This window comes from Triticum aestivum, chromosome 5B, assembly GCF_018294505.1.
Source record: "Triticum aestivum cultivar Chinese Spring chromosome 5B, IWGSC CS RefSeq v2.1, whole genome shotgun sequence".
NCBI classification, from domain to species: Eukaryota; Viridiplantae; Streptophyta; class Magnoliopsida; order Poales; family Poaceae; genus Triticum; species Triticum aestivum.
The window spans coordinates 37,677,967-37,700,464 of record NC_057807.1 but is presented as its reverse complement, the minus strand read 5'-3'; the positions used below and the strand labels follow the sequence as shown (position 1 = coordinate 37,700,464).

At 43.5% G+C, this 22,498-nt stretch overlaps 13 non-coding genes and 1 pseudogene across 13 annotated transcripts; all 14 read left to right on the top strand.

Annotated features, from left to right (window-relative positions):
• Positions 1-14,849: 14,849 nt before the first annotated feature.
• On the top strand, positions 14,850-14,943 carry LOC123118129 (small nucleolar RNA R38). The gene has a single exon (XR_006457733.1). It is a non-coding gene; the product is annotated as a small nucleolar RNA R38 (small nucleolar RNA).
• Positions 14,944-14,994: 51 nt separating this feature from the next.
• LOC123118270 (small nucleolar RNA snoR20a) lies at positions 14,995-15,084 on the top strand. Its single transcript, XR_006457821.1, has one exon. It is a non-coding gene; the product is annotated as a small nucleolar RNA snoR20a (small nucleolar RNA).
• A 112-nt stretch (positions 15,085-15,196) lies between these two features.
• Positions 15,197-15,274, top strand: LOC123118258 (small nucleolar RNA U61). Its single transcript, XR_006457808.1, has one exon. It is a non-coding gene; the product is annotated as a small nucleolar RNA U61 (small nucleolar RNA).
• A 75-nt stretch (positions 15,275-15,349) lies between these two features.
• Positions 15,350-15,438, top strand: LOC123118281 (small nucleolar RNA snoR14). The gene has a single exon (XR_006457832.1). It is a non-coding gene; the product is annotated as a small nucleolar RNA snoR14 (small nucleolar RNA).
• A 1,523-nt stretch (positions 15,439-16,961) lies between these two features.
• LOC123118112 (small nucleolar RNA R66) lies at positions 16,962-17,033 on the top strand. The gene has a single exon (XR_006457728.1). It is a non-coding gene; the product is annotated as a small nucleolar RNA R66 (small nucleolar RNA).
• Positions 17,034-17,227: 194 nt separating this feature from the next.
• LOC123118046 (small nucleolar RNA SNORD96 family) lies at positions 17,228-17,322 on the top strand. The gene has a single exon (XR_006457671.1). It is a non-coding gene; the product is annotated as a small nucleolar RNA SNORD96 family (small nucleolar RNA).
• A 153-nt stretch (positions 17,323-17,475) lies between these two features.
• On the top strand, positions 17,476-17,547 carry LOC123118109 (small nucleolar RNA R66). Its single transcript, XR_006457725.1, has one exon. It is a non-coding gene; the product is annotated as a small nucleolar RNA R66 (small nucleolar RNA).
• Positions 17,548-17,628: 81 nt separating this feature from the next.
• Positions 17,629-17,715, top strand: LOC123118309 (small nucleolar RNA snoR118). The gene has a single exon (XR_006457857.1). It is a non-coding gene; the product is annotated as a small nucleolar RNA snoR118 (small nucleolar RNA).
• Positions 17,716-18,407: 692 nt separating this feature from the next.
• On the top strand, positions 18,408-18,495 carry LOC123118138 (small nucleolar RNA R16). The gene has a single exon (XR_006457742.1). It is a non-coding gene; the product is annotated as a small nucleolar RNA R16 (small nucleolar RNA).
• Positions 18,496-18,546: 51 nt separating this feature from the next.
• Positions 18,547-18,629, top strand: LOC123118134 (small nucleolar RNA R16). Its single transcript, XR_006457738.1, has one exon. It is a non-coding gene; the product is annotated as a small nucleolar RNA R16 (small nucleolar RNA).
• Positions 18,630-18,708: 79 nt separating this feature from the next.
• LOC123118302 (small nucleolar RNA U36a) lies at positions 18,709-18,793 on the top strand. The gene has a single exon (XR_006457850.1). It is a non-coding gene; the product is annotated as a small nucleolar RNA U36a (small nucleolar RNA).
• Positions 18,794-18,853: 60 nt separating this feature from the next.
• Positions 18,854-18,949, top strand: LOC123118077 (small nucleolar RNA Z223). Its single transcript, XR_006457699.1, has one exon. It is a non-coding gene; the product is annotated as a small nucleolar RNA Z223 (small nucleolar RNA).
• A 97-nt stretch (positions 18,950-19,046) lies between these two features.
• Positions 19,047-19,142, top strand: LOC123118099 (uncharacterized; annotated as a pseudogene).
• Positions 19,143-19,369: 227 nt separating this feature from the next.
• Positions 19,370-19,467, top strand: LOC123118093 (small nucleolar RNA Z103). The gene has a single exon (XR_006457715.1). It is a non-coding gene; the product is annotated as a small nucleolar RNA Z103 (small nucleolar RNA).
• The last annotated feature ends 3,031 nt before the right edge of the window (positions 19,468-22,498 follow it).

Genomic DNA, 22,498 nt, shown 5'->3' with positions numbered 1-22,498 from the left:
TTGATAGTTATCCTCATCATAATTTACTACCTTGGTTGGAATTACATATCTTCTATGGAGAAATATATGATCAATCTAAGCAATGTGGATTTTAAATTCGGAAGAGCTTTTAGGAATATAATGTTGCCTCACGCACTAATTGTGTTGGCCTCATGCGCAACCACGCGCCCGATCTCGCGCGGGAAATGTAGTTACATTCGAGGGCATGGCTCGCCCTTGTACGCCTACCTGCACTCAGGTTGGAACGGTCAGTGATCGTTCGATACTATCCCTAAAGTTATAACAATCGCTAAATAGTCGCGTTCAAAATTTGTATTCCACATAAAAACAGAGTGTCGTGGGGTGTTAGAGCAACTCTCGCGGAAGGATGACTAACTACAAGTATGCGAGCAATTGGAAGGGTGGGGTGCTGAGAGAATGATGGAAAAAGCCAATGAAACGGAAGCTACTAATCGATGTTGATGATGCGTCTAGAGAGGATTCAAGTGACAGTGGAGTTGGTGTGGTTATCAGAGACTATAAAGGTGAGTGCATCAGTTGTACCCAGTGCCATCTTCCCCATGTTGTCGATGCAGCAATGGTTGAAGCATTTGCTTTCAAAAAGGGTTTGCAAATTGCACAATAAAATAGGTACCAACTCTTTCACAATTCACAATGACTGTCTTCAGGTTGTTCAAACCATTAATAATAGAGGTTTCACGACTACTTCGACAAGTGTAGTTTACATGGATTATAATATTCTTCTCGTTGGTTTGATAATATTGTAATAGAGAGGCCAATGTTGTGGCTATGGCTAGAACTTGTGTTTGGGATGTTGACCCCCCTGACTTTATTTTCATGATTTTGGTGAACGATGTAACTCTTTTTGTTGGGGAACGTAGCAGAAATTCAAAATTTTCCTACGTGTCACCAAGATCTATCTATGGAGAGACCAGCAACGAGTAGAAAGAGAGTGCATCTACATACCCTTGTAGATCGCTAAGCGGAAGCATTCAAGTGAACGGGGTTGATGGAGTCGTACTCGTCGTGATTCAAATCACCGATGATCCTAGTGCCGAACGGACGGCACCTCCGCGTTCAACACACGTACAGCCCGGTGACGTCTCCCACGCCTTGATCCAGCAAGGAGAGAGGGAGAGGTTGAGGAAGACTCCATCCAACAGCAGCACAATGGCGTGGTGGTGGTGGAGGAGCGTGGCAATCCAGCAGGGCTTCGCCAAGCACCATGGGAGAGGAGGAGTAGGAAGAGAGGTAGGGCTGTGCCAGAACTTCGTGTATAGCTCGCATGCGCCCTCCCACTATATATAGGGGTGGAGGGGCTGGTTTCTTGCCCTCCAAGTCCATTGGGGCGTTTGCCAAGGTGGGAGGAAAGAAATCTCATTATTTCCTTCCCCACCGATTGTTATCCCCCCTTTTTAGGGATCTTGATCTTATCCCTTCGGGATATGATCTTATTCCTTCTAAGGTGGGATCTTGGTGCGCCTTGACCAGGGGTGTGGGGCCTTGCCCCCACTACCCACGTCCATGTGGGTCCCCCCATGCAGGTGGGCCCCACTCCGGAACCTTCTAGAACCTTCCCGGTACAATACCGAAAAATCCCGAACATTTCCGGTGGCCAAAATAGGACTTCCCATATATAAATCTTTACCTCCGGACCATTCCGGAACTCCTCGTGACGTCCGGGATCTCATCCGGGACTCCGGAAAACATTCGGTAACCACATACAAACTTCCTTTATAACCCTAGCGTCATCGAACCTTAAGTGTGTAGACCCTACGGGTTCGGGAGACATGTAGACATGACCGAGACGTTCTCCGGTCAATAACCAACAGCGGGATCTGGATACCCATGATGGCTCCCACATGTTCCACGATGATCTCATCGGATGAACCACGATGTCAAGGACTTAAACAATCCCGTATTCAATTCCCTTTGTCTATCGGTATGTTACTTGCCCGAGATTCGATCGTCGGTATCCAATACCTTGTTCAATCTCGTTACCGGCAAGTCACTTTACTCGTTCCGTAACACATCATCCCGTGATCAACTCCTTGGTCACATTGCGCATATGATGATGTCCTACCGAGTGGGCCCAGAGATACCTCTCCGTTTACACGGAGTGACAAATCCCAGTCTCGATCCGCATAAAACAATAGATACTTTTGGAGATACCTGTAGTGCACCTTTATAGTCACCCAGTTACGTTGTGACGTTTGATACACCCAAAGCACTCCTACGGTATCCAGGAGTTACACGCTCTCATGGTCGAAGGAAGAGATACTTGACATTGGCAAAGCTCTAGCAAATGAACTACACGATCTTTTGTGCTAGTCTTAGGATTGGGTCTTGTCCATCACATCATTCTCCTAATGATGTGATCCCGTTATCAACGACATCCAATGTCCATAGCCAGGAAACCATGACTATCTGTTGATCACAACGAGCTAGTCAACTAGAGGCTCACTAGGGACATATTGTGGTCTATGTATTCACACGTGTATTACGATTTCCGGATAATACAGTTATAGCATGAATAAAAGACAATTATCATGAACAAGCAAATATAATAATAATACTTTTATTATTGCCTCTAGGGCATATTTCCAACAAGAAGAACTAGTGACTGAGGTTTTAAACGCAGTGAACAGTGGAGTTATACCAGAAGGTTGGAACTCAACCACTATTGTACTGATACCCAAAGTGGAAAATGCAGAGAAGATATCGCAGTACAGGCCTATAAGTCTCTGCAACTTGGTATATAAGGTGATCTCTAAACTCTTGGCTGCAAGATTAAAAGTTTTCTTACCTGACATTATCAGCGAGACGCAGAGTGCTTTTGTACCTGGGAGGATTATCACGGACAATGTTATCGTGGTGTATGAATGCTTACATACAATGAAGAAGAGGAAACAAGGGGAAAATGGCACGTGCGCTGTCAAATTAGATATGCACAAGGCTTATGATCGAGTAGAATGGGTGTTTCTTAAAGCTATTTTGGGCAAACTGGGATTTGCAGATAGATGGATTGACTTGATCATGGCTTGTGTGACCTCTGTTGAGTACACGGTGAGATTTAACTCAAATGAAACTTCTCCTTTCAAACCGACCAGAGGACTCAGGCAGGGGGATCCTCTATCCCCCTACCTCTTTTTGTTATGCGCAGAGGGCTTGTCAGCACTAATTGAACATGAAGAAGAACAAGGCAGGCTTTTGGGGGTCCAGGTCTGTAGGGACTCCCCCAAAATATCACACTTGCTATTCACGGACGATTCATTAGTCTTGATGAGAGCTGATTCTGCAAATGCACATTCACTCAAGAGTGTTCTGGATGATTATTGTTCAGCTTCAGGTCAAATGGTCAGTGTGGCTAAATCCTCAATTTTCTTCAGTCCAAATACAGATGTGGATGTCAAAGCCAAGGTATGTCAAGTGCTAGATATTATGACTGAATCATTATCGGAGAAGTACTTGGGGCTGCCATCTATGATAGGTGTAGACCGAACTGATTGTTTTTTGCACCTTATCGAGAGAATCCAAAAACTTATCAATGGATGGAAGGAGTGTACCCTATCCTTTGGAGGCAAGGAGGCGTTAATTAAAGCGGTGGCCCAAGCCATCCCTACATATGCGATGAGTGTTTTCAAATTCCCGAAGAAAATATGCAAAGGGATCACTGATGCAATGTCGCAATACTGGTGGGGTGATGAGGATGATCAGCGCAAAATGCATTGGGTAGCCTGGTGGAAGATGTGTGTACCGAAAGAAAAAGGTGGAATGGGGTTTAGAGATATCCATGCCTTCAACCTAGCACTTCTAGCAAAACAGTGCTGGAGGTTGATTGAGAACTATGACTCGCTCTGTGCAAGAGTGTTGCGTGCTCGTTACTATCCCACGGGAGATATTCTAAATTGCACTTTGAAGAAGGGTTCTTCCTTTGTATGGCAGAGCATATATGCAGGCATACAAACGTTCAAGAAAGGAAGCATTTGGCGAGTAGGGGATGGCACAAAGATTGATATCTGGGAAGACAGCTGGATACCAAACATCCCACCGAGAAAGGTCCTGACACGACGAGGCAACTGCATATTAACGCATGTGAGCGATCTGATAGACCCTATATCAGGTGATTGGGACGAGCAGATTATCAGGGACAATTTTTGGGGAATAGATGCAGATCGCATACTACAGGTTCCTTTATCCCATCATGTTTTGGATGATGCTGTTGCATGGCACTTCACAAAGAATGGAGTTTACAACGTTCGATCTGGCTATTACAGAGAATGGGAGGACCAGTTTGGTTCGAAAATTGTTGATGCGTCTGGACAGTCGAGCACAACTGATCATCCGGTTTGGAAGAGGCTTTGGAATTTAAAGCTACCAGGGAAAGTTAAAATCTTCATCTGGCGGTGCCTGCATAACACCATCCCCTTCAAGTGCACACTTGCCAACAGACATATTCCTACAAGTGGGCAGTGTCCAGTTTGCCAGCAAGGGGCGGAAGACATCAAACATGCGCTCTTCACTTGCACCCGTGTGAGGTCGATTTGGTCTGAGATGGGCCTAAAAACTGTGATAGATGAGGTGACCCCAATCGACAGATCCGGTGCGAGAGTATTGGAGTCTCTTTTATGCGATGACAGGTTTCAACAGAAGTATATGGAGGTAATCGATATGCCCGAAATAATAGCTTCTACCAGCTGGTACCTTTGGTGGCAGCGAAGGGAGTTGGCAAGAGGTGAACAAGTTCAGAACCCAGTACGCACGGCAATGGCCATTCAGGCCTTGACTCTGAATTTTGTCCGAGCGGCTGTGAAACCGGATCCATTGCCTCGTCAGAATGCTTGGAAGAAGCCACTGTCCGGGATGCAGGTTCTGAACGTAGATGCTTCATTTATGGAAGATGATCATACGGGATCCTGCGGAATGGTAGTGAGAGATCATAACGGTGGATTTATAGTAGCAGCAGTAACTCAGCATGTTGCGAATGCAGTAGCAGCTGAGGCCGAGGCTATGCACCAGGGTATCATGTTCATACGCGGCCTCGGGTGTGATAGCATTGTGATACAGTCTGATAGCTTGATCGTCGTGGAAGCACTGAGGATGAATGAAGGGTATGCTTTGGTGGCAGCGCCAATTCTTGAGGATTTCCGTAAGTTATCTGCAGATTTTGGGAAGGTCATTATCGAACATTGTAGTAGAGAATCGAACATGGTTGCTCACGAGCTTGCTAGCTATGGGAGGGGTAATCCACCGACGGTGTGGTCGGATACTCCCCCCTCTTTCATTTTAAATGCTTTAGCAAACGGTGTAAGTTTATTATAATTTAATAAAGCAGCCATGAAGGCCTTCCCATCAAAAAAAGTATCTCTCCAGCACGCCGTGAACAAAATCGGACACGTCCGCAAATACATCATTCGGACATATTCGTGAACAATCATACTCCCTCTGTACCATAATAGTTGTCGCTGGAGTAGCTCAAGTTCAGCTACTCCAGCGACAACTATAACAGTACAGAGGGAGTATATCGTATATCGTGATGGTGATCCAATACTATGCATTAAATAAACCGGACACGCATTTTCATTGATATTTAGATTTTTTTTTACATAGTAACCGACTATAGCTTACTTGTGGCGACCGATTCTCCGGGTATTAATTCCCAGAAAATGGCCCTTGTACTCATCAGCCCCAGGATAACTGTTAGCTGATGAGGCACCAACTTGATACAGAAATTCCAAGCAAATACAAAATATGTAGTACAAGACCATTCTGGTATGTGAGTACAACAAATGGTTTCTAATGGTTGATGGCCGAAGCAGTTTGTGAATCATCAGTGTCTATGGGACTCCATTTCCCACGGGAACAGCTGACCAGGCTAGCTTCTATCTTCGCGAAGCTGCTATCACCGTTGCTTAGGTTCCGGGGCTATCATCACGTCGCTCCTCTCCGTGCAAGAAATCTGGCCAAGACAATAGCCAGGGACAAGCCAGTGAGTACTTTGAATGTACTCGCAAACATTATAAACATTGGTATAATATAATAACGATGTGCTGAAAATATTTTATACTCATGACGTCAGTCACAAAATATAAATATAACTCTGATGCGTATGAGCATGTTAAAATATAAATATGCAATAACATAAAATATTAAAATTATGAAATAAATAACAAAAAATGCCACAGTCAGACGTCTGAGCGACACCACATAAAGGGTTTTAAAAGAAATGCCACAGTCGGGCGTCTGAGCAACACCACATAAAGGGCTTTAAAAGAAATGCCACAGTCGGGCGTCTGAGCGACACCACATAAAGGGCTTTAAAAGAAATAATCATAGTGAATATCCCGGAGGTAGAACCATCCCAGAGATATTCGATAATACCAAAAATATCACGGGTTAGTCCACAACAAAATAATACTCATCATTATCACATGTCACAAGTTGTAATATCAGTTCTGATTTAATAGTTTCACCTCCGAAGACCGACACTAAGACCGACACTTGACCCATCCCAGACTGTAGTCCTGACCCATGGACACGGCTATTCGAATAGGTTTAATCTCTGCAGAGGGTGTACTCTTTACCCACGAGTAACGGATTTCTTTAGTCCATCAGGACTAATTCCGTTTACGGTCTTTTTGTTGAAAACACACATAACTTGCACACACCAGCTTAACTCACATGTGTCTGGAATCACCCACGACACCTGTCAAGAAAACTCTAAGTGGGGAGGCTACAACCTCGACGTAACATGGGATCACAAATTTATACCGCGCGCAAAACTGGGGAAGCTACCCCCTTCGGCTACAACCGAAACACCCATGCTCCCGGACCAGGTGGCATGACTACCGGATGCCTCCAGTATCTTCCACCACGGCCTCTCTGTATGGTGTGTGCTAGGAAAGGGGTTGACAACTTACTGAACCGTACCCTACTAATCGTAGAGACGAGTGGTAGTACGAAGCAAGTATGGGGGTTACTGGCACAAGACTCGATCTACGGTCGACTCAGGAGGTTGTATTATATCCTGCATGATTAGCATAACAATGCACATATTTCAAATAACAGATAGAAACATCACGCGACATACCCCTCATGCCATACCGGACACGACCGTCTCGACGGAGGACTAGGGACAAGACCGTGTCTACCCAAGACAAAGGCCTTCCCGGCTTCCCTTCTGGTATGCATGAAAGACGTATGATGGTGATTTCCATCACAAATCATGTCAACTTCATTAGCATAAACTCATTGAAAATGCACTCATAAGTAGGATCACTTCCTCACATAAAATGACATATGCACGTGTCGCGGTGGTGCTGTCACCGATTCAACAACACACACATAAATTTCACCAGGGTTCAGAATGCTTGCATTCAGGTCATGGGAAAGAAGGGTGCATCCAAAACATCTTGAAATCTTCAAAAATCCTATTTAAAAGAATATATATGAATTAACACACAAAAACAAAACAGCACAAAAAGTTGTCTTGAAATTTTTTCAAATAAATCTTAAAATAAACTAGAAAATATTTGAAAGAGGTAGGAAAAAAATTAATTCATTTGGAGTTGTATTTAAAAAGATACAGCCGGTCAAAGTTTGGTCAAAAATCTGATATTTAAAATAAATACAGAAAAGAAAATGCTTCGAAATATACGTACACGTCGAAGGCGCATTTTGGAAATGCGCTTCCACTTATCCAGCGTGGCTGCGCCTGAGTCACTGACAGTGGGCCCGCCTGGCCCACTGGTTAGGTTTGACTGGTCTCCCTCCCTCTTCTTCCTCGGGCCGGGCAGAGGCGGGGATTCCGGCGATCGTTGCCGGCGAACGGCGGCTCCTCGCGGGCTCCAGATGGTCGGGATGGAACTGCAAGACCGGGGCGGTCCTTCCGGTGGTCACTTTGCTCTCTGGGGTGGTCGGGGCTGCCGGCGGTGAGCTCCGCGGCGGACGGTGGTCGTCGGAGAAAATGAGTTTGAGGCAGCATTGGCTTTCAACCAAAATCGAGTAGGGGAACGTGCTCACGGGAGGAAGGGAAAGTTCCTGGTGGAGAGAGTGGAGAGGGGGAGGCCTTGGTGGCGCTGGACTGGTCGGGTCAGTGGCGGCGGCTGGAGTTGCCGGAGAGGAAGGAGACGACCCTTTCCCAACGATTGACGGCTAGGGGGGCATGGGTGGGACGGTGTGAGGCTGCCTGTGTGCGTGTTTGAGCTCGGGGTCTCTTTATATAGGCGCTAGAGGTCGGTTCCGAGGCGGCCGGCGATAAGGATGACGGTGAACCGCCCTGCTGTAGCTAGGGCGATGTGGCGGCGACGAGCGCTAGTGGACACGATTGCGGATGGGCACGCACTGTTCTAGGAGGCAGGTGGCAAGCGTTGGCGGCTTGGGCGGCGCTGCCACGGCCGGGCCTGCAAGCGGTCGTCAGCTAGCCGCCACGGCCGTCCTGACGGCGGCGCTGTGGGGTGCCAGGTTGGTCGGGGTGGCGTGGCGATGCAAGGGGACACGGCGTGCTGGCTGGGGCCGGTCACGGGCCAGATTTGGGTGCGGGGTGCGACGCGGCGTCTCGGGCGCATGGGTGCCAAACGCACCCTCTGGGCGCGCCCAGAGCACGCCCGGCACATGCTCGACGAAATGCCAGGGCATCCTAGAGGTTGCGGTTGAGGCTGGCAATTAACAGAACTAGTCTAGGTTTAGCAAGGGACTGAGGAACATGGTGGATTGGTCAGGGGCTCAAGTTCACCATGTAAACTTGAATTCATGCCAAAACTGGCTGTGCACTCAGGGTGTTTGACAAAATGCCAAAAGCACCTAGGTAGTTCTTGGAGTGGCCAAATTCTCCAGATTAGTGTCTCTATGGATGTAAGAGAGAGTGGTGAAGTTAGTTTGCAAAAAGGAGAAACTTGCTAATGCAAGTTTTGCAAAACTACACTTCTGGACAGGGAGCAGATGGCATCATTACATGGGCTAAGAGTGCTCCAAAGAGTGCATGCTCCTGGACTTAGGGGTTTTGCAGGGTTGGCTACAAGCATGAGAAGACACAAGGTCACTTGAGCAAGAAAGAATGGGGTTGTAGTAGAAAGCACAGGTCTAGTCTAGAATGAAAATGATGTTGATTCACTCATAAATTTCAAACAACAACACTGGGTTTTTGCATAAAGTGGAATCATATGCTGCTACTGACATCCCATAATTTTGGTGGGGGCTCTAGGGAATTATTTAAATGGGTTGCAGTGCAAAACTGTCCCCTGGACCAGAGAAGAAAAACAGGCACAAGACTCCTAATATGCCATGAAATAGATATATAATTGCACAAAAATGATTTAGAGACCTCACATGGTGTCTCCAAATTTTGGTTGAATTTTTAGCTAAGTTTATCAACTGGTTGAAGTAGAAAAAGAGCTCCAAAACTCAAACAAGTCATTTTAATGATTAAAGCTCAGGGTGAAATAGTTTTATAAATAAATCTACTGATTTAGAAATAGTTATACAGAGAGCATAGAAGTTTAATATTTTGGAAAGCTCCACTAGGAAAAAAAATAATTATCCTCAATATTAAAAGAGATGCTCTGAACTCCACAGAAATAATCCAAAAGGAAAAAATTTAAAACTCCTGGCAAAATTTTAATTTCCAAAAATTTGGTTAAATTTTTGGGGTGTTACATTACTCTTCGCCGGTTCGTGCGGGCGTGTGGCCATGTGCACGTCCATGTTTCATATTCTACTCTTCCTCGTCGGAGTCTGATGCCTAACCGTCAACATTGTTGGTGGAGGTAAGGTCGATGACTGAGTAGGACAAACCGACCTTATCGTACAATGCAGAGCCGCTGACATTGGCAGCCATCCCGTCAGCCACCACATGTGTCGCCTTCGTTGCGATCTCATTGAACAAGCGATCACGCTTCGCCTCATTGATGCGGAGCTGCCACCGCTTGGGACATGCCAAAAACCAGGCAACACTTTCTTCCAATTGGTATTATTGAAATCCAGGAGATCCGGCCGCAATTCAATTTGGAGATGATTTTATAGCTTGTGTTCCTGAAAACAACAAAGTGTTCTCTCTACAGGAGTGCTTATCGACTGGCGGCAGATGTGCTTGAAACTCGTCGATTGCTTCTTCTAGACGCCACGCTGATGGTAGCCGAGATGAATGGAAAGCTTTCTCGCGTAGCCAACAACACCTCTGAAGGTGCAATCTTTTGTGCGGCGCTTAGCCTAGAGGTGGCGGCAATTTGCCTGGTGTGTGGAAGGGAAGTTGAGGAGTCGTTTCATGTGTTATGTGCGTAGAACCATGCTGTGTGACTTTGGAAGGGCGTGGCTGCAGAGTCGAATCTCCTGGAGCATACAAAGATACAACCGGTTGAAATTGTCTGGTTCATCCCCTCATATATGACATCGATGAGCCTACCTGAGTGTGCTTGATGATGTTGTTTTGGGGGATCTAGCATGGTAGAAATGAATTTGTTCACCCAAAACCTGCACCTCTCATGGATGTCTCTGTTCGATTCCTACCTTGCTATTTGGCGTCTCCATAATCTTTGCAACTTAATCCTAATGGCAATCCAGTCAAAGGAAATTCAATAACTATTATGGGGTTTCAGCACACAAGGTCTACATGTAATATCACCAACTCAGATGTAGCCATACCATGGACTAAACAGGTCCCCGGACGAGTGAAGTTTAACATCGAACGACTGAGCTTTGGAAGAAACGGCAGGAGAAGGTATGATCCCAAGGGGCCCTGTGGGTTCCATAATCTTTAGCTCTTATTAACACGTCCACACATGCGTTGTTGTTTTGGAAGCTAAAATTCTGACAATCGTGGAAGGTGTTCCTTTTGACTCTTCAATGGAGAAATTTACCTGTTGACATTGAATCGGACTGCTTGTAGGCTGTAGCCATGATCAAAGGTGGAGATCGTGACAAATCGAATTATTCATTCTTAATTAGAGAGATCATTAGTAGTACGGAGGAAAGCGATTCTTGCATTACTCATATTCGTCAGAATGAAAATAGTGTTGGTCATTTCATGGCTAATTTTTGTAAGTTGCAATGCTAAATTGTTGTTTGGTCATTGTAATCCCTAAGTTTCAAGTAATGCAAGAATTCTTTTCATAAAAAAGGCGGCCAAGCAGCATGTTTTTCTTCGATGCCCTAAAAAATCGTGCATGTGTATGAGGCTCGTACCAAAGGGGATGAGGAAACGAAGGGGTCGGGTGGTTTTCTGAACTTTGTGGTGCATGCTTAGTACGTTTTCGAGGTTTTTTGGTGAGAGGTGGGGGGCGGGGGGAGAGTAAAACATTAGGGCAGGAAAAATTGCTATAAACTAGAAATAGGATGTGGGGTATCCATTTGCAAAAAAAAAAACATGATGGGAGGGTGGAGGTATGTACGTGGTTGGAGGAGGTGGAAGTGATGGAGGCGAAATGTACAAAACTCCATCTTAATGGTAGAGATTAGTGTTGTATACAGGACATGGAGACAAGCCATGTTGGAATACCTTGTGAATCCGTAACTGGTAATTCGTGGGCTGTTTAATTTCTTGAAGGTTTGTTAGATAATGATTTGAGTGACTAATTGAGGGCAAAAACACCTCTTCTCACAACAACTGCTATTTCTTCAAATGGTCTCACAGTCTAGGTTTGAATTGCCGCCCTTCTAGACACGCTCACTGATCATGCTCCCCATCCGTTGAACCACATCAAAGCTGTTGCTACTGTATTAGGGCATGTACGTACATTGGTTTAGATGGCTACCGTCTGTACCATGTGTCCATGTCATCTACTGATTGTAATGTAGACGGTTTATACAACAAGTCTCTCTTTCCAGACGTCTGTAATGTAGACTGCTTTGGCAGGAAGAAAAAAAAATCATCAGATTGGGTTTCTATAGCACGTAATCTACAATGCTCTAGTAGGAGAAACTGCAAACTGCAGACACCTGGGAATACAACAGCAAACAAGCCGTTGATAGTTATCGATTTTCATGGGTATCAACCGCCTGCCAAATTGCAGACAGCCATCTTCTCTCTCCTTGTTTTTCTTCTTCCCCTCATCAAATATCTAACGTGGCAGTTTTTATAGAGAGCTGAGTCAACACCATTGTACATGGGTATCGACACGCACCCATTGTTAGCATTGTGGATGACCCGCTTCATCCATCTAGTGATAAAAATTCTACAGATGTATTTTTATAGGGTTCATCGTTCTTTCCGGAGAAGACTTCGGATGCAAGGATATAAACTGTTTTTGAGCATGGATATGTTTCTTTACTTCTTCTTTTTTGCGGAAACTCTTTGTTTATTCTTATATAGATTTGAGTTTCGCATATATCAAAAAATAGATTTGAGTTGACAAGAAAGTATTTACCATAATTATCATAATTTTACGTAGTAGACATGTGTACCATGATGTTTTGATTAGTTTTTTTTTTTGAGTAACTGATGTTTTGATTAGTTGATTTGTTTGACAGCCCACGGTGGGTTTTGTTTGGCAGCCCAGCAGGCCGATGCGTCGGCCCGCCCCGTCTGCACCCGACGAAAACCCTAGATAAATTCTTAATATACTAAACCTAGCCAGGTTTAATTTATCTGGTTTTTTGAACTTTTTTTATCAGTGAAAACAGGACCAATCGGAAGCCGACACATGCTTTAGTGGGGGACTTGGCGTGGTAGGCTTTCGGGTGCACACACCAATTTTGCAGCGGATTTGGGACAATTAGTTTGCCCTGCAGTCGCTTTCTGCATGCATAGTAGTAGGTTCGAAAATCGAAACTCGTAGTAGGTTTCCATTTGACTACATCCACCGCTCTGGATTGTTGCGCTGATCTTTCTCGATTCTTTCCATCTTCTGGAGGCCCATGGAAGTTCCGTGTACGTTTCACCACCGCTTGGCCTATAAAAGGCATGTCCTCCTCTCGCCTTCAACCCCCGCCTTCATCTCCGTCGTCTGTTGCCATCAGCCACCGCTATTATCTACTCCCTTCGTTTCGAATTATTTGTCGCAGGTATAGATGTATCTAGATGTATTTTAATTCTAGATACATCCATTTCTACGACGAGTAATTTGAAACGGAGGGAGTATATGCCATACGGGAAGCGGGCATGAAGAGCACAACGAGGAGGCGTCGGCGGCTGATTCTTGCCAGAGTGATTCGAAGGCTGGCGATCAATACGACCCAGGCGACGACAAAGGCGTCGGACGTGATTCCAAGGACGCCCACGCAGTTGAACACCAGGCAGGCCATGGTGAAGGTTGCTGGCAGCGGCGGGCGCCATCGCAGGACACTCTCCGACCTGCGGACATCCTCCTATATGCAAATAGAAGATCTATTCATTGGGCACCTAGAAATTTAATGCATTTTTTTCAGGGATAAAAGTTCACATGTTTTCTTACAAGATATCCTGCTGACCGAAGCAACAAACGAAAGACAAACTTCTGCCCAGGAAGGGAAATCTAAGGTCAGGGAAAGGTAAGGTAAAGAGATGTTTCAGTAAATAACAAGACGAAGGATCAAGTTTTGGCCCTTGGCTATCAAAATGAGAATCTAGACTATATATTTCAAGCGTGTACAGTTTTTCCTTGCAGAATATCCAAGTGTGTTTGCATAAACTCGTGTTGATCTTATGTTACAGATCGGCTTTCTTAAATATGTAGTCCATCTTCCTTTTATAGTACATGTCTTCATCGGATGCCACGTATGTCATGTGCCACTACACATGTCGTGAGTTAGTGTCGCAGTCCAATCGCACTTATTTAATTCGATTACGGCTCCAATCTTAACTTCTGATCAACTAACTAACCATATTTGCTGTCAAAAAGCTAATCATGTTAATAAAAATTATTGAGTATTAATGGTCCTATGTGGAACATTGTAGATATACATTTGTAAATTTTAAGCACATGCTTGGATACAACCGTCGTACTTACCTTTCCAAATAAAACCAGAAATAAAAACACTACATGCACTCATTGAAAAATGGCCACCACTAAATACACGCTCCCTAATCGCAACGACATCCGGAAGGAGTGCCACCATTTTCGAAATATTCGACCCATATTCACCAACGTGCCAACTAGGAAGTCCATACACAAGCAATTTTGTGTCATTTGCCAAATGCAAAACACTAATACATCAGAGTTAAAAAGAAAAGGAAACACAAAGCTATGATTTCATATAAATGACCAACCCAATTATACATCAATGATCCTCGAACGTGCGAGCAAAGAAAGGATGCCCAACCTAGCAATCAATCAAACAGTAAAATTAACTAACCGCGAATCTTCACCACGTATGTAATTCCAACAACAATTATTGATAGAGCTCTGTATCATTCCATCACCAGCACACATGCATCCAACGAGCAGTTGAACAAGGATGCTATGACCTACCGAAGAATCTGCCCTTTGTACGTCAACTCTTTTCATTCAATAAAGATTCCAGGATTCATATCAATATGATTTTATACATACACCTTAACATGAAAGAATAAAATGAGCAAGCAAAAGCTGAATAATTAATCAAATAATTATATGCAAAGTAAAATATTGTTTTTCGCATAACGTATCAATAGGCCGGCGTGTCGCCGCGCGGGTTATGCTAGTACCCACCAAACGCTGTCTCCATGGTCCATGCTCCCCAACCTCAACGTTTATCCCCTGCGTGCTGCGGCGGCTATCTCCCCTTCTCCCTCCCTCCCTCCCTCCGCGTCGCTCGTTCAGTGGTACGGCTCCTTCCGATGGTCGATGAGAGGTTGGGATGACAGATTTGTGGACTAGAGTTTCTGACGCCGCCTCTTGAGCAGCGTCTGCAGACAACCCCTTGGCTGTCTGAGCTCCCACATCTTAACTGATTAGTATGGGCGTGGATGATGAGATCACAAGTAAAAAATACAGTTATCCCTGTCTTACTTCCTCGGAAGGGTGCTGAGAATACTTCGAATCTGACACGATTACGGTGCACTATTCTTTTCATATCTTTTTTTCATAATCGTGTAGGATATTGGCCGGTGATGACTTGTATTGGTTGCTGAACAGGCAAATTTGATTGCCTGGACTCTGTCGACATTTTGCATGAACTAGGACGGTCTGAGGCTTCATTCATCAAAGCTTGTCATAACTAGCTGTTATTTGTCTATGCTACACCGATATGGTTAAATAAGTCATTTTCCTGTTGGCAATGATTCGTTTTTGTGCTAAGCTATCGCCCGCAATGAGGAACGAAACCTGTGCCGGAGGCCGATTTGTCGATGTCGTTACACAACCCTCTAAGAAGTTCTGAGCCCCCATTTGATCCAGTTTTCTGTTTTTCTCTGAGTATTGATCTATTGAATATGTTTTGAGGATGGATTGGTTTCGATGCGAGGTGATGATGTTATGTATGATAGTCTGTCAATCCCCTGATGTCACAAAGTGAAGACACGCATACATCCTGACAGGCTCTGATCGTATCCGAGTCCCACTCCCCCATTCCCTTCTGTTTATTTTTCATGACCCTACACTTTCGTTTGATTTTAAATGTGCTTTTTGTAGCGTCTTTCATCAATCCAATAAAACATGCTACATGGTGTTTCAGGCGGGTAACGGCTTTGCCGAGAACGACATAATGTTTTGAACACGTTTGTTGAACAACACTTGGGACTGTCAAAATATTGACTGGTTTGAACCAAACTGAACAGCTTGCATTCCAGGATCATAAGGATCACTACTGACAATGCTCATTCATTGAGATATAATTGATATTCATGGGTACAGATTGGTTTAGGCCTCTTTTTAGTTCTTGTGAAAGTGCGCTCTGATTAACAGATATTGTATGATATTGGTTGCCATGGTGAACGTGAACCATGCTTGTCTCCAATGAATCGTCTGGTGTGCCTAAAAAACATCATACCGAATCACATGTAAAATTGCTGTTTCAACTCATGGCTTCAATACCCCTAGCTTTCTCTTGAGCCAACAAAAGCCCAACTGGTTCAGACTTACAACGAGTACTCTGTTTTAGAGCAGTATAATTGCTTTGTCTGGTAGGGCCTGCTTGTCAATGACCCGTTATTAGTCTTGTTTGTGCTATCTGTGGATTACATGGTTATGCCTAGCCTACATGTTGGAATTACCGTCAGATTTTGAAGTGACGAAAATTTATGCAGCTTTATGAGGTTTTAACAAGTGTCCTTAATTTGACTTTTGTTAGTTTGTCTTGATTGGAATCCCCATGTCAGTCCCTTCCTACAGTGTGTGTGACTTTTTGTGGGTCCCTGAGGGATTCTCTCTGACTTAGCTTGTTCTTTTAGTATTTATTAAAATTAATCTAACTTGGGCCCAATGGTCCTTCTCTGGTAGCTACAAGCATATTGGGCCAGTAATCATTTTTCAGGCACTGATCAGATCCTGGGACTTCATGCCTCTTTGATATATTCATAGATGTTTTGCTGCTTGGAAGTTTATGGCAATGATGATATATTCTCAAAACATTCGCAGTTGCCGCTAAAAGTGCTTTTTCACAGCCAGGCTTGTGAGCTAATGCTGTTAGATCTTTTCTCGTCCTTCCCTTTTTGTTCTTGAAACTGTTGCTACAATGTTTTTTCCTTGGATGTCTGACTACAATTCTGACGTCCAACCCCCAAAATGTTTAGATTTGATCTATGTAACCTGTAGGTGATGAAAAACCTGTTAATCATACCATGTTTCGGGACTGATCGGTCGCTATGCGGCCATGCTGCCAATCCGTAATTCTGAGGACAAATTCATCAGCTTCTGAGTGTTAGTTCATGTTGAACAGCACTTTTTGTTCGGAATCATGTGACTCGAGCTCCTTGATGATTCAATCCCTCTGTTATATTTCACCGGGCTTGAATTTTCCAAAAGGGCTATATTTATGGGAATTGCTTCGCCTACTTTTAATTGCCCCTGCTTATCGTGGTATGTTTGATGGTTTTAAGTTTCTTTTCTCTCCAGTTTAGTCAGTCCTGCGAGTCCAGTGATGGCACATCTTTGAGACCTGAGCTTACTTTGTTGATGAACATCATAAGCATAATCCCTGAGCTCCTTTTGCTTGATGGAGATGTATTTGCCTAGAATGCATTCTCTGACAGCCCGACCATCATTCACCATGGTACTTTCCTTGTTCTGAAATTCTGTTTGTTCTTGATTTAGATATCTAGTCTAATTTTCTGTTTGTTCTTGATTCTGTTATTTACTATGTATATTTTCTTTTGTGTATTATCGAGTAATATATGGCTGGACAGTGATGAAATCCACGAACAAAACACCATCTTTCGGGACTGATTGGTGCACTCTGTGTGCCATGCTGTGAAACTGTGCGATTCAGATGTCCACCTACCATATTTTCTCCAATATAGAACTTTTGTGTTCTGTGATTCTGATGTGATCTATGTTCAAATTTTAGAGACTGAATTTTATTATGAATGTTCCACCGGGTTTGATAGTTTTTTCATTTCGTTGTTTTCTCTGAAGTTCATTTCTGTAGTCCAGTGATGGCACATCTTTGAGACCAAAGTTTTCTTCCTTGATGAAAATTATTAGCATAATCCCCTAGGGCTAATGGTTTGACATTCTATTGTTCCTTTGATCCTCTTCCTTGTTTGCTCGATTATTGTTTGGTTATGTGTCTTCTGGTGTCATGGATGAAGATATGCACTGGGCTCCGAGCAGTGAACATCGCTGCGGTCTGATGAGATGCATTTGCCTAGAAAGCATTGTCTGACAGCTCAACCATTTGTTATGATATTCTCAATGTCAAAGAAACGTAGGCCTGAACTCATGGTCCTGCATAAGGTTTCTGTTTGATTTTTCTTTCTTATGGATTGGAGATTGACGTTCTTGGATCCCTTTGATGACTGTTAAAAAGTAGTGGCCTGATTCATACATTGATGAGACCTATATTATCACTCTGAGGGAAATGTATCTGATTTTGCTACTAGTTTGTGGTTTTCTTAGCGTTGCTTTTTTTGCTATCTTGGTTAAATTTATGCATTCATGTACTAGATTTTTGGTATGATTTGATTTTTGTTGATATAACATCCTTCTCCTTGAAGAGAGTACAAGCAGACGGGCGGTCTGAACTGATGCCATGTTGATATGTCTGCATCATCTGCGCTTACCCTTATGATTGGCATCTGAGAGAAAACATTATTTATCTTCTCCAATCTTCTCAAACAATGGATTATTTTCTGTTTTTTGTGATGTTTGTGCTTAGCTCCTATTCTCCCTCTTAGCTGAGTTTAGTTTTTTACTGGACTATGATCTGAGGGGGACACAGGTCACACAGCAACCGCGGATAGTGAGATGGTTTACTTACCAACCCTTGCAGCCTTTGCTATTGTTTTGGAGTCAAATGGTCGAACCTAGATTTTCTTCTCAGACATTGTTCTAAAATATTTACAGTTGTTTACTTCTCCTGCTGGCAAGTGATGATCAGATATCCTACACTCTCAATGGAAAATTCCATCTGTGGACTAATAATCTCCGCTTATTATCTGATGCCTTGTGTAAAGCACTCTATTTATCTTTTTTTCCCATACAAATTTATTGAACACCAGGTGGCAAATGATGTGAAATGTTATATGCTAAACACTGAATCTTTGATATGTTTACAAAATCCGCTTATTTTCTGATGCCACCCATCAGCTTCATTATATCTTGTCTCAATATTGGTGTACTGCTTTATTTATGTCTCTTCCTCTGGATTTCTTTTGACTAATGGCAGTGATTTAAATATTACCCGCGCTTCTGATTAGTTCATGAAGTACAAGGGAAAACATGGTTGAATTTCTTAATATGAGCCATAAAATAATCAACTCTTATTGTTGTCACCCTCTTTTAGACTCTTGTGTGTTCTGGTTAGACCATGGCTGTGATGATAAACACTTTCAGCAAACATGCCAGTTCTGCTTCTGAAAACTCATGACTGAAAAACCTGTTATACAAGATCTGAGCCATTGCATCTTGAAAAACGCTCATGTTGTGTTTTCCGTTTGTAGTTTATGTCATATTTTGTAAAAAACGTAAAACATTTTCTCATCGATCTGATGTTTAAAACTGTCCGATGATGATCAAACTAAATACTTTCGTTCTTCTGATGTGCCATCTGATGGCCAGGTGCGGAAGCAATTTGGAGACCTGAACTGAGGATATATTTGATCATGTTGTTCATCCCCCAGAACTGGATTTTGTGCTTTTTATGTTTCATTACTGAACAAAAGTTCTGTATTTGTTGCTTCACAACTGGAAGAATGGCTTGTTGTAACATTAGAAAATGTCCAGATTTCTGGTGATGTTTAATTTCCGAGCTTCTTATATCAATGTTGGAGGTGTAGTTTGGGTGCATATGCTGTGTCTAAACATTGGCTTCCATCATTTAGATGGAAGTAAGGATCCTTTCCCCAGCTGATCGACTATGATTATACTGTGCGCAAATGTGATCCTTTATCATAGGATTCAAGCCAGAAATCTGATCCATCTCATCCAACATTCTCTAGCCCTCTTTTTTCTGTTTGTATTTTCCCTTTGTTTATCTGTTCTGATTTGTAAACTGAATGGTAGTGAGCCCAAATGATCGACTATGATTATACCATGCGCAACTACAAACGGCGGCTCATTTGCGCTTGTAGATTGGTCTGATAGTCCTGCACCGGCGGCTCATGCACAAGAGGCTATCTCTATCAGAGAGTGGTCGAATGAGATGAATGCACTTGCATCATGGACAGAAAGGTTGTTGCTGCACAAATCTACGCCTACGCGCGCGGCCAACTCTAGCCGATCCCCTAAAAATAGAGAAGGAAAACAGACAGAGTAAACTTTGGTGAAGTATATTTACTCCGCTAGATTTGGTCGGTTCTAGCCCATCTCCTATATTTAACAGAGTAAAAAAATCAAATTTTAAATATAAATGAACAAAGATTCGATAAACCACCGAAGCATAGTCTAAAACCTTAATCGTCGGACTTGTAGAGGGCGAGCTACTCCACCCGCAAAATCCCACCGCCCACAGGGTCCGGCCCTGTGCCGTCGTTGCCACAGTCGGGAAAGATCCTCGTCGGCGCCGCCGTCCTCATTGCCGCTTGAGACGTCGATGACCCCTCGGTTGCGCGCTCCTTGAAGATCTTGCGCTCTGCCTCCACAAGCTTGGGTACTGGCGGCGGAGATCCACCATGTACTCCTCGTCGGCGGCTCTGTCGTGATCCGCTCCATCGCCTCCCGGTCCTCCTTAGCCAGCGATGCACTCACCAGCCCTGGTGGCGGATGCGCCAGCGGTTCGCTTGTGGCGGCGCAGATCCGTGCTGCGGATGGGCGTCGGGGACTGGCAGCCACGAGATCAGGCCATTGGGGAGGAGGGAGGCGGCAAGGAACATCGATCGAGGGGGGAGGGAGGGAGGTTGTTGCCGACAGTAGGGAAGAGGAAGGAGGAGAGGCAGATGGGTGGGGGTATTTACTCGGCCGACTAGCGGTGGAGTTAATATAGATGCGGATAAGCGGTGGAGACAAAAATTATCCTCTGAATTTTAGGGGTTCGGCTAGGTCCTGATTAGAGGAGGAAAATCAGATTTTACTCCTAACCGGTTATAGGTGATCGGCTAGAGTTTGCCTAAGAAGAGTAAATTGATGTCATGCGTGCGTGCAATAAATTAGGAAGAGTTAATTCAGGAGATCAAATGCTATTGCTATCACTTGAATGGGCTGTTGGATTTGGTGACAGACCACGGAAGCCAAATGAACTCTTCGATACAATTAAATGCATTAGATTGTAGGGCGCTGGTTGTCTTGTGCACACTAAATTTAATGGCCTAATAGAATTGTGCGATAGCTGGAAACGTCTTATCCTGTTGAGGCCGACGGGTTCGTGTTATATAGAATTGGGGCGCACCTCCCAACCATAGCGCATACATTGTTGAGATTACATAAGAGAGAGAGATATTCAAGGAAGAGATAGAACTTGGAGAGAAAGGAAAATAATCTATCTCTATCTATCTATCTATCCTAACTACCTCATGCACCGGGTGCACCATAGCATGTTTAACACCCTTCCTTAATCACAACTTCATTAAGTTGAGATTATGCTTGAATTCTTCAAAACTCCTTGTGGGCAAAGGCTTTGTAAATCCATCTGCAATCTGATCCTTTGAATGCACAAACCAAATGTCAAGTTGCTTTTGAGCAACTCTTTCTCTGACAAATTGAAAGTCTATCTCTATGTTCTTTGTTCTGGCATGAAACACAGGATTAGCAGAAAGATAAGTGGCTCCAAGGTTGTCAGACCACAGACATGGAGCTTGTTTACTCTTCACCCCAAGCTCTTTCAACATAGACTGAACCCATATGATTTCAGCTGTAGCATTTGCTAATGCTTTGTACTCTGCCTCAGTACTCGACCTAGATACAGTAGCCTCTTTGCGTGTACACCATGATATTAAGTTAGGCCCCAAAAAGCTGTAAAACCACCTGTTGAGCGCCTGTCATCCAGGCATCCTGCCCAGGCAGAATCAGAAAAGGCACTGACAAGGGTAGAAAATGACTTGCTAAAATTTAGATCTATATTGAGAGTATGTTTAACATATCTGACTATACGCTTAGCAGCTGTCAAGTGAACATCAGTAGGTGCATGCAAAAACTGGCAGACTTTGTTGACAACAAAAGATAGATCAGGCCTGGTAAGAGTTAGATACTGAAGAGCTCCTACGAGGCTTCTATATTTTGTGCTATCTTCCTGACTCAAAGGTTTACCTTCTGCAAGAGACAATTTTTCTGACTTGGATAATGGAGTGAGTGAGGGTTTACAACCTTGCAATCCTGCCCTTTTAACCAGATCAGTTGCATATTTTGCTTGAGAGAGAGTCCATTCATGCTTCTTTACCTCAATCCCAAGAAAGAAGTGCAAGTCTCCAAGATCCTTTAACGCAATCTTTGCACTCAAGTCTTTTAAGAGACCTCTGATTGCTTCATTAGATGAGCTGATCACAATAATATCATCAACATAGATGAGAACAAATATGCATGTATTGGATCTGTTATAAATAAATAATGATGTGTCTAATTTAGAGGGAAAAATCCAAGTTTTTGCATCTTGTGACAGAGATGAGAGTACCATGCCTGTGACGCCCGGGTAATCATGCTACAGTAATTCCACGCTAATGATGCCACGTCCCCTCGGTTACTGTTATTACTCTTGCGATGGTTCAAAAACGGTTTGAATTCAAATTTAAAATCAAGTCAAACAGTTAAAGTTTTCAAAAGTCAAAACTAAAATGTTCTAAATGTAACAAATAATTCATAAGTAATGTTGGTGGAGGAACCACATTTTTATAAAATGTCTAAATGCATTCAATTAATTAAAACTGTCGGTAAAACAAATAAATAAATGTGTTGGTATTTTATAAAATACTAAACTATATTATTTGGGGGTTAAACCTTTTTGTGGCAGAGGTATAATTAGTGTTACTATTTAAGATACAACTTTTATATTTTATAAAACAAAAATAAAAGAAAACTGAAAA